This window comes from Eubalaena glacialis, chromosome 9, assembly GCF_028564815.1.
Source record: "Eubalaena glacialis isolate mEubGla1 chromosome 9, mEubGla1.1.hap2.+ XY, whole genome shotgun sequence".
Taxonomy (NCBI): Eukaryota; Metazoa; Chordata; class Mammalia; order Artiodactyla; family Balaenidae; genus Eubalaena; species Eubalaena glacialis.
In genome coordinates this window covers 110,032,633-110,048,530 of record NC_083724.1, presented here as the reverse complement: position 1 = coordinate 110,048,530, position 15,898 = coordinate 110,032,633, and the positions used below count along the sequence as shown (strand labels likewise).

Here is a 15,898-nt window from a genome sequence, read left to right as displayed (position 1 = left end):
ACCACACATTTGGGTAGCTTAAAACAACAGACATTTGTTTGTTGGCCTCAGTGTTCTGGAGGCCAGAAGTCCAAAGGAGTCGGCAGGGCCAGGCTCCCCACTAAGGCTGTAGAGAAAAGCCTCAGTGAGAAGGAGCCCTGCCTGACCATCTGGGTCCCTAGATCCATCCGGACTTCAATTCACTCTACCCTTGGACTCCGCCCATTTCATGAGCCATGATGCTTCCTTTTGTGCCTAAGAGAGCTGGAGTTGATGAGCTTGCCATTTCCACTTGCAATTAAAAGAGCACTGATGACTATAGAGTTTCCCCCTTGCAATGCAATTCCTTTTTTTAAAATTCTTTTTAATTAAAAAGAAACAATTTGTTTTGTTTTCGTTTTTGGCCACGCCACTTGGTATGCGGGATCTTAGTTGCCCAACCAGGGATCGAACCCGTGCCCCCTGCAGTGGGAGCGTGGAGTCCTAACCACTGGACCGCCAGGGAAGTCCCTGCAACGCAATTCTGATTCTACCTCCCCACTTCACAGGTTGAGGGCACAGTCCCCCTCACAAGACTACCCTCACTTCAAACACCAGCTGCAAGTTCTGAAGTCCCCAGGCCCTTGCATTTCTGACCAACTGGCTACAAATTCTGGGCTTCTCACAATACCCTCAGGTTCAGTAATTCTCTGGAATGACTCAAAGAACTAAGAAAAGCACAATACTTACAATTACAGTTTTATTGTAAAGGATACAAATCAGGACCAGCCAAATGAAGAAACATATAAGGCAATGTCTGGGAAGGTCCTAAACAAACAGCTTTCCCGTCCTCAGGACACGCCACCCTCCAGGCAACTAGATGTGCATCACTAACCAGGAAGTGCCACCAAGTCTTGGTGTCCAGAGTTTTTATCGGGGTTTCATTATATCAGCATGATTGGTTGAATCATTGGCTACATAATTGGATTCAATCTCTAGTCCCTTTCTCCAGAGGTTGGGAAGTCAGACTGATATCATGTAGCCCCAAACCCCAATCTTCTAATCACATAACTGGTCTTTCTGGCATGGCCAGCCCCCATCCTGAAACTAGCCAGGGGCAAACCATGAGTCACTTTATTAGCATAAACTCAGGTGTGGCCGAGGGACCGACTATAAACAACAAAGACACTCCTATCACTGGGGAGATTCCAAGGGTTTAGAGGCTTCCTGTCCAGAACCAGGGACAAAGACCAGACAAATTCTTTATTTAACAACCCCTGACACACAGACTCTGAAAAAAAAAAATCTGCAGTTACCGCAATACAGCCAATCCTTGAATAGCATCTGTACTCTCTCTACTCTCTCTGCTCCTCAACTAAACTGACAGAACTTTCCCTGACTTTGTAGGGAACAAGTGAATGTGTTTGTAAAAATATGAAAACTGAGAGAGGTATGAACTTCTGATTTTCCAAAAGGAGAGAAGTCAGGAACTGACGGTGAGAGAGAATGCTGGGTTGGGGAGCCATGCAGGGCAGCAGGGCCAGCTTTGTGCCTGCTCTCAGGATTCCCTGGCCTCAGAGAAATCCAGCCATTCATTCCACAAATATTTATTAAACAAAGGTATTGAAATAGCAGTGGAAAAAAAACAAGGAAAATAAAAAAGCAAGCTCTGCTGCTGTGGAGCTTACATTCCAGTGAAGAAGAAAACAAATGAATAATGTACCACAGTATGCTCCAAGGTTTAAAGGCTAAATATAGAAATAAAACATGGAGAAGGTGAATAGGAAATGCCAGAGGGGTGGGGGATGGAAGTGAAAATATTACAGTCAAGAAAGTTCTCCCAGAGAAGATGGCATTGGAGCAAAGTCTAAAAGGAGGCAAGGAGACCCAGGGAAAGACAGTTCTAGCACAAGGAAACCTGTGCAAAGGCCCTGGGGCAGGAGCAGGCCTGGGGCATTTGAGGAACAGCAGTGGGACTGGAGCAGAGAGATCAAAGGGGAGACAAGGTCAGAGAGGCATGGGGTTGGTGGGCAGAGGGTCTGTTTTTATGCCAGTACCATACTGTTTTGATTCCTATAGCTTTGTGGTTTGAAATTAGGGAACATGATGACTCCAGCTTTGTTATTCTTTCTCAAGATTGCTTTGGCTATTGGGGGTTTATTGTGGTTCCACACAAATTTTAGGATTGTCCTGTTTCTGTGAAAAATTCCATTGGAATTTTGATAGGGATTGCATTGAATCTGTAGATTGCTTTGGGTAGTATGGAAATTTTAACAATATTAATTCTTCAATTCATGACCATGGAATATCCTTCCATTTATTTGTGTCGTTTTCAGTTTCTTTCGTCAATGCCTTAGAGTTTTCACCCTAGTATTTTCTGTTTCATTCTACTTGATTTCTTTTTTTTAATGATAGTTATGACACACTAAATTGATTTTATGACCAATTAACATATGGTAACCTAAGAAGGAGCCTTCTCTGCTACTGTGTAATGATGATGATATTGATATCATCTCATGTTTCTCAAGTGCTCACCAGAGGGGGGCAGAGTGGTAAAGACCCCAGGCTCCAGACTTAAACCACCAGGTTTATTCTGACTCAGCCATTTATGAGCTACTTGACTTTGAATAGGTTACTTGTATCAGCAATGACCCAATACAGCTACCACTAACAGACACCCCCCAAATCTTTGCTTAAACAAAATTGAAGTGTATTTCTCTCACATTTAAAAGCAATTTAGTGGTGAGCAGCCTAGGTTGCTTCCTTCAGGTTCTCTCCTCCACCATTCCTAGAGTGTGGCCCTCATCTCTATGATCCAAAATAGTTGCTAGAGCTCCAGCCTTCACATCCAGATCCCAAGCTGCAGAATGGAGAAAATGAAGAAGGACACTCTCCTTTCCTTTTAAGAAGACTTCCAAAGGAAATGCCTTGCAAACTTCTGCTTTCATCTCATTGGCCAGAACTTAGTTGTGTGGCTGTACTTATCTGCAAAAGAAGGTGGGAAATGTAGTATTTTCGCCAGGTAGCGTTCCACCACCTAAAAAGGATGGTTTCTGTTAATTTGAGAAAGGGAGTATAGATGTTTAAGTCTCTGCCAAATAACCTCTGTGTGCCTCAGCTCCTGGGCTGTTGTAAGAACTTTGGCTTTCACCCTCGAGGTGATGGGAAGCCAGTGCAAGATGCTGAACAGAGGAGTGACAGGATCTGAATGATATTTTAAAAGCATTACTTGGCCTGTGGGCTCAAAACTTGACTGTTGGGGCCAAGGTAGAAGCAAAGTGATCAGCTGGGCTATTTCAATCATCTAAATGAGAGGTGACAAGTAGAGGAGGTGAAGAGTGATCAGTTTCTGGAGATCCAGAGAAGGCAGACAACAGGACTTGGAGTGAATTTGGGGGTTAAAAGGAAAAGAAACATGGGCAGATTTGGGGAGACGATCAGGAGCATAGTTTGGGACACAACCCAGTTGAGGTGTCACTTGGATACCCAGTGGTGAGTTGTACACAGGAGTCTGATGAGTTTTGGAGAGGGCCAGGCTACTGATATACATTCTAGAATGGGCAGCATATAGAAGTAGTTAAGGCGAGAAGCCTGGATGGGATCCCCCAAATCTGAGCCCTGGAGCCCTCCAACGACATTAAGCATTAAGAGGTCAGAGAGAGACAGGCAGGCAAGTCATTACCTTTAAAAAAAGGGTGTGGGGGATAGTGTTTACCTTCAGGGCAGGAAGGCAGTTTGCGGAAGGAGCCTGGGGGTTGTGGGGATGTTTCTGGGATGCCAGTAATATTCCAGTTCTTGAGTTGGATGGTAATTATATGGGTGTTTGCTTTGTATTAGTTATTATGCTCATATTTATATTTTATGTACTTTTGTGTATAAAATATAAATTTTTAACTAGGTTATATTCCATAATTTGAAAAGTTTTCAGATGATAGATAGATAAATAGATATATAGGTAGGCAGATAGATATTGGACTAATAAGGAAAAACTAGGAGAATGAGACTGAATGGCCATAAATTATTTATATTTAGCCATAGGGAGCTGCATTTTCTTTTTTCTTTTTTATCTTTCTTTTTTTTTTTTTTTTTTCTTATCTTACAACAGCTCAGGAGCTCGAGGGATCCTTTAAAGGAAAATAATTCCAATTCCCAAGGTAGAAACTGCAAGGAGCGAGGGGCCATGTTCAAAGACTGGTGCTGCACGGGCTTAAGCATCTCTGCTATGGTCTCTTAGCAACCAAGGAGGGCAGTATCGGGAGACGGGCCTCTGACTGCACTGATTTTCCCTGTGTTGCTCCTCCACCAAGATTCAGAGAAAAAAGAACAAGTAGCCTTTGTTATCTAATTCAATCCCTCGTTTCCTGAGGAGAAAACCTGGGGCTGGGGTCCAAGTTGCCTGATGTTCCTGGAGCTCTCCACCGTACACGTCCATCAGCCTGGAGGAAGTGCTCTGGCTGCTGCTGGCACATCGCCAGCTCCAGAGAATAAGAATAAAAAGGAAAATAAGATCTTAGTTTTATTATGAAAATAGTTTGACCTCGTGGACCCCCTGAAAGGGTCTTGGGAACCCCCAGGGGTCCCCAGCCCACACTCTGAGAAACACAGCTAGCCTAGAGCACTAGTGGCCAAGTGGGGGATGGGTGTCACCTGGAGGAAAGGCAGGGCAGTGACCTGGGAAAGGCGGTGTTGGGGAGACACAACACTCTTCCCACATCTTTAGGGTGCCTCGATTTACTGGGCAGATCCCTTTGGTGGGAGGGCAGCAGGGGCTCAGAGTAACATGCAGAATGTAACTGTGCAGCGGAGAGGATGGAGACAAAACCCCCAGGGTCACGGTGTTACCAATGCCAGCTGCGGCCAGGACGCTGTCTTAGTCAGCTCGGGCTGCTGTAACAAAATACCACAGACTGGGGTCTTAAACAACAGGTATTTACCTCTCAGAGTTCTGGAGGCTGGAAGTCCAAGCTCAAGGTGCTGGCAGATTCAGCTCCTGGTGAGAACCCCCTTCCTGGCTTGCAGACGGCAGCCTTCTTGCTGTCTTTAACTCGGTGGCAGGAGAAAAAGAGAGGGCTTTGGTCTTCCTTTTCTCATCAAGCCATGAACCTCACCCTGAGGGCTCCGCCCTTGTGACCTCATTGAACCCTCATCACCTCCCAAAGCCCATCTCCAAATACCATCACACTGGGGGTTAGGCTTCAACATATGAGTTTAGGGGGATGTAGTTCAGTCCGCAGCAGTGTTCCTGCCATCGTGGTGACAAGCCTTAGCCCTTGGGGTTTGGGCCTTTTTTCTGAACCATGACTTCCCACCCTCCCCAGATATTTCAAATAAGCAATTGCCCTTGCGGGCTCTTGGGGACCTTCTCCCCAGGGGTGGGGGGCTGGCGATAGCAGGATTCTCACCTCCTCTCCCTCCCCTGGGGTGCTGAACTGGGTCTGGGCATGCAAGAGCCTTATAAATACCAGTGGCTGGAATGGAACGGAGTCAGGCTGTGTCCTCAGCCAACCCTGAGCAACCTGGGCAGGCCACTCCGAGCTCTCTGGGAGCCGGCAGGGCTTTGCTGGGCTGCGGCCAGAGGAGGGGCCCTGCCAGATGCCAGCCCATCGTGGGGCAGAAGAGCTCCCATTTCTGTCTGGCCCTTCCCCTCCCTGTTTTAGCTGCATCTTTGAGACAAGGTGGTCTGAGTTGGCAGAAGCCAGGTGTCTGGGAATGAGATTTGGACCAATTTTTTTTTTTTAACTTTTTTTTCCTCTAAATGACCGTGTGAGGTGGAAGTCTCCATCTTCTCTCATTAGGAGACTTTTGGGTGGAGGGGACATGTGGGAAGTGAGCAGAGCAGCAAAATTATAATGTGGGAGAAGCTGGTCTTCAGAACCTGTCACCCCATGTTCTGTGGCTTTGCCAAATTCCCAGGGTCCAGTCTATGCCCAGCCCTACCCCACCTGTTCCCAGATGTCCCGAGGCTCCTCCCTGAACAAGGATTAAGCTGGTTTCCCAGGTCTGTGTCTTTCTCTTGCCACTCCCACCTGGACCAGCCTCTTCCCTGCCTGTCTAGTCCTTACTCTCTTCCTATGCCCCTGCCCCACCCGTGCAGCCCCTCCAGACTCCATGCCCCCGCCCCGCCTGGGACTCTCCAATCTCTCTGATCTCTGCTCACTGCATAGTGCCAGGCATTTTGACCTGAATCTCATACTGTTTTGTCTGGTTATTTAATGTTTATGTGATTTTCACTCCCAAATCACAACATAAGCTCCAAATCACAATATAAGCCCAGTACAAGAACTGCATCGAATGTTATTTATTCCTAGTAACCATCCCTCTTCCAAATCCTAGCCATTTTACACACATACACACACACACACACACACACACACACACACATGAGACAGGAAGGTATGATGGAACTCTAGGTGCTTTATGAAAACTGTTCAGAAAATAAAAAGACAAGCCATAGACTGGGAGAAAAATCTTTGCAAAACACATATCTGATAAAGGACTGTTTCCAGAATATACAAAAAACTCAAAATTCAACAATAAGAAAACAAACAACCCAATTAAAAAGTGGAGGAAATACCTGAAAAGACGCCCCACCAAAAAAGATAGGTAGATGGCAAATAAGCCCATGAAAAGATGCTCCACATCATAAGTCATCAGAGAAATAAAAATTAAAACAACGAGACACCACTGCATACTTATTTAAATGGCCAAAATCTGGAACACTGACAACACCAAATGCTGGTGAGGGTGTGAAGCAACAGGAACTCCCATTCATCATTGCCTGAGGGAATGTGAAATAGTACAGCCACTTTGGAAGACAGTTTGGCAGTTTCTTACAAAACTAAACGTACTCTTTTTTTCCCCCACAATTACTGTGCTTTATGTGACTTTTCCCCCCAATTGTTTTTTATTGTGGTAAAATACACATAACACAAAATTTACCATCTAACACAAAATTTACACTTACATTGAAGTGTACGGTCCAGTGGTATTAAATACATTCATAATGTTGTACAACCTTCACCACCATCCATCTTCAAAACTCCCTTATAAGATCTCATAACTCCATCTCCTTCATCTTGTAAAGCTGAAATTCTATACCCTTTAAACAATGGCTCCTGTTCCCCATCCTCCAAGCCCCTGGCAACCACCATTCTAGACTCTGTTTCTATGATTTTGACCACTCTAAGCAGCTCATACAGTAGAATCATATAGTATTTGTCTTTTTGTGACTAGCTTATTCATTTAGCATAACGTCCTCAAGATTCATCCATGTTGTAGCATATGCGAGAATTTCCTTTCTTTTAAGACAGCGTAAGATTCCACTGTAAGTATAAACCAATTAAACTAAACATACTATTACCACGTGATCCAGCAATTGTGCTCCTTGGTATTTACCCAAATGAGCTGAAAACTTATGTCCACACAAAAACCTGCACACACACGTTTACGGCAGCTTTATTCATAGATGCCAAAACTTGGAAGCAGCCAAGATGTCCTTCAACAGGCGAATGGATAAATAAACTGTGATACATCCAGACAATGGAATATTATTCAGCAATAAAAGAAAAATGAGCTATCGAGCCATGAAAAGACACGGGGAAATGTTCAATGCATATTACTACATGAAAGAAGCCAATCTGAAGAGGTTACATATTATCTGATTCCAGCTATAGGACATTCTGAAGAAGGAGAAACCATAGAGACAGTAAAAAGATCAGTGGTTGCCAGGGGTTAGAGGAGAGGGAGGGATTAGCCCATAGCGTGGGACAAAGAATGATTATTCATCCTAGAAAATAGATTATATGAATGAAATTATACTTTTAAATATAAAACCAGTATATGGATCGAAAACTACGGATGTCTGGATCTGAGAAAGCCAGGATAGGAGGGCCTGATAGATATCCAGCCAACACAGGACCACCGGAATATGTGAATATGTGCACCCTGGAGAAAAGGCAGAGGTATCCCAGCCACTCCTGACAATTGTGCTTTCTGAGCAGCTTTGTGACTCTAGGGCTCAGAAGACCTCAATCTGGATCCGGTTTCAGCGCTGCTGCTAACCTGCTGAGGGACGGTGATCCCATTGATAGCTCTCTGGGTTTTTGGTTCCATGTCTGAAATCAAGATGCTTGGGCCAGATGTTCTCTAAAACCCTTTGGCTTTACAACTTGGCGCTGGAGAGTGCAAACGCTCAAGGCGGTGCGAGATGTGCACCACTAGGGGGCGCTGCCTCCTAGGAGGAAGCAGAAGGTGTTCTCCACCTTCTTGCCTATAAAGTGTCCACATTCATTAAAAGTGGTGGCGATACACAGATCAGTGGAACAGAATAGAGAGCCTAGAAATAAACCCATGCACTTATGGTCAATTAATCTATGACAAAGGAGGCAAGAATATACAACGGATAAAAGACAGTCTCTTCAACAAATGATGCTGGGAAAACTGGACAACTACATGTAAAAGAATGAAATTCGAACATTTTCTCATACCATATACAAAAATAAACTCAAAATTGATTAAAGACCTAAATGTAAGACCATAAACCATTAAACTCCTAGAAGAAAACATAGGTGGAACACTCTTTGACATAAATAGTAGCAATATTTCTTTGGATCTTTCTCCTAAGGCAAAGGAAACAAAGGCAAAAAAATAAATAAATGGGACCCAATTAAACTTAAAATCTTTTGTAGAGCAAAGGAAACCACCCACAAAACTGAAAGACAACCTACTGAATGAGAGAAAATATCTGCAAATATGACTGATAAAGAATGACTATCCAAAATATATAAACAGCTCATACAAACTCAAAATCAAACAAACAAACAACCCGATTAAAAAATGATCAGAAGACCTGAAGACACATTGTTCCAAAGAAGACATACAGATGGCCGACAGGCACATGAAAAGATACTCAACATCCCTAATCATCAGGGAAACGCACATCAAAACCACAATGAGATATCGCCTGTCAGAACGGCTATCATCAAAAAGAACACAAATAACAAATATTGGCTAGGATGGGGAGAAAAGGGAACCCTTGTACACTGTCGATGGGAATGTAAATTGGTACAACCACTGTGGAAAACAGTATGCAGGTTCCTCCAAAAACTAAAAATAGAACTACCATATGATCCAGCAATTCCACTCCTGGGCATATATATGAAGAAAACAAAAACACTAATTTAAAAAGATACATGCACCCCAATGTTCATAGCAGCATTATTTACAATTGCCAAGATACGGAAGCAACCTAAGTGTCCATCAGCAGATGAATAGATAGAGAAGATGTGGCATATATAAATAAATATCTATCTATATATATATCTCTCTCTATATATATAGATATATATATATGGAATACTACTGCATATAATGGAATACTACTCAGCCAAAAAACAGAACAAAATTTTGCCATTTGCAACAGCAAGGATAAACTTGGAAGGTATTATGCTTAGTGAAATAAGTCAGACAGAGAAAAACAAATACTGTGTGATATCACTTATATGTGGAATCTAAAAAATAAAACAAACTAGTGAAATAACAAAAAAGAAACAGACTCACAGATATAGAGAGCAAACTAGTGGTTACCAGTGGGGAGAGGAAAGGGGGGAGGGGCAAGATAGGGGTAGGGGATTAAGAGGTACAAACTACTACGTATAAAATAAATAAGCTACAAGGATATATTGTACAGCACAGGGAATATAGCCAGTCTTTTATACTAACTATAGGTGGAGTATAATCTTTAAAAATTGTGAGTCACTATGTTGTACACCTGAAACTTATATAATATTGTAAATCAACCATACCTTAATCAATTAACTAATTTATTTACTTATTTTTCAGCCATGCCATGGGGGCTTGCGGGGATCTTAGTTTACCGACCAGGAATCGAACCTGTGCCCTTGGCAGTGAAAGCGCAGAGTCCTAACCACTGGACTGCCAGGGAATTTCCTATACCATACCTTAATTTAAAAAAATAAAATAAAACAAAAGTGGTCGTGATAGAACACTGCGGATTTCCGAATCTGAGAAAGCCAGATAGGAGGGCCTGATAGATATCTGGCCAACATAGGACCACTGGAATACGTGAAATATTTGACCAACCTGACTACTTTAACCACAATCTCCTCCTGGAGGGCCAGATCCAGACCCACATCCTGGCCCCTTGACACACATTCCAAATCACTTTCCCAAATGGCTGGACCAGTGTTTGCCTGATTGATTGCTGGCTTCCCTTTTGACTTAACAAATAGGCAAGGTGGAGCCTCTTCAGTTCTATAGATTTAAACTACTGGTTTCTCCATTCTTACTAGTATGGGTAATCATGAATAATATCCACTAAAATTATTTCTACTTTAATTATGCTTTATAGGCTTTCAAGTGGTTTCGGTTCAATCTGATTCACTTCAACCAACAGTGATGGCCCGTGATATGCGCTGCTGACCACAGAGGTTAAGAGGACACGGACACGTGGTATCTGTGCACAAGGTATCTGTGCTTGTAACAGTCTTCTAAGAGAGATAAATGGAATATACAAATAACTATAACACAAATAGGAAGTGATGCATAGCACAGGAATGATGCAAGTTAAGTGCTATCGAGCCCAGAGGAATGCGAGTTTTCCACCCCACAGGGCTCCTCGTTCCCTCCTCTGAACCTCTGCCTGTGCCACCTCGCAGGGCGGCGTCTTCCTGGGCCCCCCGGCCCCCCTCTCCCCCGCCCTGGGCGGAAAGAGCACCCGTGCTTCCCTCACATTCTCTCCTCCTTACTCAGCTTCGGTTTTCTCCGGAGCATTTGCCACCTCCTGACTCCCATATTTCATTGTTTCCATGTATCAGTGTGTGTCTTGTCAGCCTCCCCGCACTGGCCAGCACATCAGCCGGGCTTCCACTGAGTCTCAGGCTGTGCTTCCGGGATGGGACACGCCCAGACAATTAGGAAGGTGATTGGGCAACAGAACTCGAGAGCCAAGAGAAACGAGAAAACAGTCCACGCCCTAGGACTCCTCATCACGCCCCGGGAACGTGATTCCCGTGGCCCCGGTGAGGTGCGATCTGGCAGGAGGGCGCTGCCTCACAGATTGGCTCAGGCAGGGAGTCTGCGCAGTGCGGTGCCCTCACGCCTGCAGCCTTGCAGCCCGGCAGGAGTGCGTGGCACACAGCGACTTGTGGTGCAGCATCACGCGGCAGGGACTGTTCTGCACCCACTGTGCATCCAGCCCTTTCATTCCTCTAGGAGGTTTTGAGTGAAGTGTTTCCTACAAATGAGGTAAGTGAAGCAAAGGAGTCACCCGTCCAGGGCAGGAAGTGGCGGAGCCAGGATTGGAACCCAGGTCCTCTGACTTGAGAAACGCACTCAGAATCTGTTGGGTGGCTCTGCCTGTGGGGCAGCACAGAGCCTGAGACATGAGGGTGGCACATACAGACTTAGAGCCATAAAGCATATAGCCTTCATATTTCATCTAGAACAAGGGTCTACTATCTTCCTGAAGTGGCCTCCCAGGTCTTTGGTCCAATTCAACAGAAGTGCATCAGTGAACTACTCTGTGCAAGCTTCAAATACTCATTTTCTCTTGGGAATGTGGGTTGGTGAGTGAAGCACAAGTGGATTTGTTGAAGCCTCCGGTGTGCAGCCACTTAGAACTTGCAAGAGGGGTCATGTACCCTTTAGTGATCCCAGCCTGACCACCTATTAGCTCTGTGACTCTGGGGAAATCACCTAGCCTCTCTGAGCCTTGGCCTTCTCATTTGTAACAATTAGCAGGAACCGCATAGTAGCTGCTCAATATTGTCTTGGTGTAATTCACGCTAGTAACAATCGTAAACACCTTGATGTCTAAGAGTAGAGAAATGACACTATGGACATGGTCGTTTTAGAGACTGAAATAGTCTAAAGCCATTTAGAAGGACATTGAAAAATGTGCACAAAACAGTATAGTTTACAAAACAAAAGCTGGATACAAAAATTCTTGCACAATTTGGTTTTAAAAGATATGATGAAAGAAATAGTCCAAAATGTTAAACGTTTCTCTGTGGGTGAGAGGACACCAGGGTGAAAGTTTTTTTCATTATACTTTCTCATATTTTCTGAATGTTCCACAGGGAGGTTGCATTATTTTCATAATCAGGCAAAACAGCATTTATAAAGTGTTTCATTTTATACCTTATTGGTTAATTCTTTATAGGAAGGATAGGATTCGAAGAAGGATCAGAGAAAGTGTGAGGGGAAGAGGAGATAGCTCAGTTCCACTGGCATTTATTGAGCATCTGCTGTGTGCAGGCACTGTGTAGGGTGCTCACTGTGATAGCTAAGTGAGATCTCAAAGAACTAGGTGTTGCTGAGCAGACAGGCAAGGGAATGGCATGTGCAAAGGCCCTGGGGCGAGAAACAGTCATGGAGAACAGTTAGTAAGGTCTATGGGGGAGAGGGGAGAGTGTGGCTGGGAGATGGGAAGGCTGGAGATGCCCTTGAGGGGGGCCCTGTCAGCTGTATCAAGGGGTTCAGGCCGCATCCTGAGGGCCCTGGAGTTACTTTGAGCTTTTATCTTCAGTTGAAATTTTTATTGAGGTAATTGTAGATTCACATGTCATTGTAAAAAATAATAGAGAGAGAGCCCTCATTCACTTTGCACAGTTTCCCACAACATTTTGCAAAACTCTAGGACAATATCACAAGGAGACATTGATGCAATCCTCTGATCTTATTCAGATTTCCTCAGTTTTACTTATACTTTGTGTGTGTGTAGTGTGTGTGTGCTTGTGTATATTAAGTTCTATACAATTTTATCACCTGTGTAGCTTCTTGTATCCACCATCACAGTCAAGATACTGAACAGTTCCACACCACAGGGATCCCTTCTGTTGCCCTTTTAGAGTCACACCCACCTCCCTCCTGGCCCTTCCCTCCACTGCCCACCAGACCAGGGAACTGATTCAGTGTGGAGGGTAGGGAGGAGGGCTGAAGAGGGGTCCCAGGGGTTGGGGTGCCAAGTTTGGGGCTCGCTAGGTTAGCTGTGGCTATGGGAATGTCCTAGAGACCAATGGATTTACAAGCCCACGGATGAGGAGAGAAGTTTGAGCTGGAGGCTGAGACTGGGAGTCCCCACCTATCAGGGCTGGAGCTGCCGGTTTGCAGGAAGGGAGCGGAGTGGGAGGAGGGCACTGAGGAAGGACCCGGAGGAGGATCGCCATGCTTAACGTAAGTCCTCTTCAGAGTTCTGCCTGCCCAAAGGCCCACAGACGGGTGCCTTGTTTTACAGCTGGCTGCCTCCTGCCCGGCCAAACCTTGCTCTTGCTTAGGAAGCCCTGGGAATCTCCTTAGAGGGCTCTCCCAGCCCGCATGACCCCCTCACTTTGCCCCCAGTGTGAGCCTCAGAGCCAGGCATGGAATGTCCTTCTGCACGACATGCACCCTTAGCTGTATCGGGTTCAGGCCCCTGATCGCAGGGCTTGCTAACCCTGGCCCTGCCAGGTAGGGAAGGACCTTAGAGGTCACTGAATCCAAAGCCTTTAATTTACAAAGGAGAAAACGGATTCTCAGAGGAGAGAGAGGCTCGATCTGCTGGAAGAAAGGGGACTGTTTGTAGTCACCTCCAGAAAATGCTTTGCCCGTAGAGGAGAAACCCAGGAGAGGTAGATGAAAGTATCTGAACTCTTTCAGTCACCAGTTTTTATTGAGCGTCTACTACGTGCCAGGCAGTGCTGGGCTCTCTGGATACGGAGATGGGTTAGGCACGAACCCTATTGCTGGTGGATAAGGACACCGAAGGGTTAAATTCCGGGAGCTCGGCGGTGGGGCGGGAATGGTGGTGGTGGGGGGGCGTGTAGAGGAATCTCTCAGAGGAAAAGCCCTTTGCCTAGCTTCTCAGGCTCCGGAAACCTGGGCGAGAAAAGCCTGGGAAGGGCTGCCCCGCAGGCACGCAGCCTCCCCCGCACAGCCCCTCTGGCCAGGGAAGCTGCCGCTCTCGAATTACAACAAAAGGGGCAGGAGGCCGGGCCTGCTGCGGTGGCCGCCTTCAGGGAAGGGGGTGGGTCCGGGGAGGGGTTTGCGGTCCGACGCTGGTTAAAAGTGCCGGGAAAAGGGTTGGGGAGCGACTCCAGCCGGCGGCTTCCTAAACTTGGAGACAGATTTCTCTAACGGCCGGAGAAGTCGGCTCGCCCCCTCTGCTCGGGAAAGGGGCTCCGCGGCGACGGGCGCAGAGAGGGGCCACCGTGGAGAGCCCGGCCCCAGCCGAACGAGTGCGCACCCCTGCTGACAAGTAAGAGCAATGCCTGCGCCTCCCCCTCCCCACGGCGGTTCGCGGGAAAGCGGGGGTCCCGGTGGGCTCTCCAGGCTCCGCCCCCCGCGGGCCGCCTCTCAGCAGTGCTTGGGGTTCCCGGGAGCTGAGAGGCGGGCACACAGAGCGAAGGCTTCTTGCTCGGAGACGCGAGGACGTGCAGGCTAACGGGTCCCGCTCCCGACTCGGGCGGACCCACCCAGCCCCACCTCGCCTGAATCCAGAGAGCCCACGCAGCAGGGGCGCCCCCGGGAGCTGGGCGCTCAGTTCGTGGCTCGCCGGGGGCGCCTGCGACCAGACAGGACAGAGTCAGACGAGACCCGGTGCGTGCTAGGTGCCTAGGAGGGTACAGCGTGGAGCCACGGACACCGGGGGCTGCGCTGGTGCCAGGAGTTCTGGCTTTTGAGGATGCGGAGCGCGCGGGGAACGGGGGCGCACTGGGGTATCTCCGGAGCTGTGGCTTTGGGGATGTGGAGCGCACGGGGGTGGGGGTGGGGAATGGGGGCTAGTGAACGTAGGAGGGCCCTGAGTCCGGTGGGCGGAGAGGCGCGGTCCGCACCGCAGGTATTCATTCCTGGCTGGTCAGGGTACCAGGAAACCTCTCCCGCCGATTATCAAGGGGAGGCCCTGGAGTAGAAAAGAGCCAGCACAAGCGAACCCATGGATGGTCCACGCAGGATCGCCCCGGGGCTAATCCTGGTCTTAACGCTGATACTCCTTCTGTCCTCAGTGCCCGCAACTTTTACGCAGGCGCTTTGAACACCGCGCTTCCGCCCCGCCCCACCCCCCAACCCGCCGCCCAGCCAACCCCCCATCTGGAGCCCTCTGGAGTAGCTGCCTGCCAGAGGTGTCGCTGTAAATCAGCGCCGGAATAGAAATGATTGGAAGAAACAGGCGAGATTCCTACTTCGTCATCCCTCACCCAGCCCCGGGAAAGACCACCAAAAACCAGCGAGGGTGGGGCGAGGGGACGCAGCGAAACACGACGGGGGAGGGGACTGAACTTCTCCTGGCTAGGAAACCTCGAGTCTTGATGAGAGGAGAGAGAGGAATGAAAGTCAGAAACATGCCCCAAATTAATTTCGTCCCCTGCAATCTTGGAACTGCGGAGATCTTCAAATCAGTCCAAGGGATTCTTTTTGCGAAAAGGGAAAAGTGCTGAAGCTCAAGGCTTCTAGGTTAGTCGGGGTGGAGACTCGAATCCGTATCCCCTCCTCCAGGCCCCGCTCCTACCCCACCGCTAGCCTGTCTGTCCCGGACCCCCAAAAGGCCGTTCTTCACCATTGGTGGAATTATTTCGTTATTTATGGTGTATTGTGTACTTAATGGTCAGGGATGGGGCTTAGGACGAAGTCGAAGTGCTCATTTCCCTGGTCAGTTCCCAGATGAACGACTGACTCCCTGGACTCTCCCTTAGCTAAATTATTCATCTCCCGCCCCCCCCTTTGTCCTGTTCCCCTTCCTGGTCCCTAGTATCTGTCCCTGGAGTGACCATCAAACCCATGTGTGTGCCTCTCCGTGACTTTGTGCTAAAAAGTGATTTGGTCTAAGGCCACTTAGCCATTAAGTGGCAAAGTTGAATAGGAAACTTAAGCCTGAAGACAAAGCATCCACTTGACGTACAGGTTGGCTGACATTTTGGTGCATGGCAGACGGAAGAGTCTACGA

General features: G+C 47.2%; 1 protein-coding gene across 2 annotated transcripts in view; it reads left to right on the top strand.

The window, feature by feature from the left end:
• Nucleotides 1–14,035: 14,035 nt before the first annotated feature.
• The window catches only part of LOXL2 (lysyl oxidase like 2), a 104,611-nt gene continuing 102,748 nt past the window's right edge, over nucleotides 14,036–15,898 (top strand). For both annotated transcript variants that reach the window (XM_061200704.1, XM_061200705.1), the window contains exon 1: nucleotides 14,036–14,212. The gene's annotated coding sequence lies outside the window, so the exon portion shown is untranslated. The remainder of the gene's footprint in view (nucleotides 14,213–15,898) is intronic.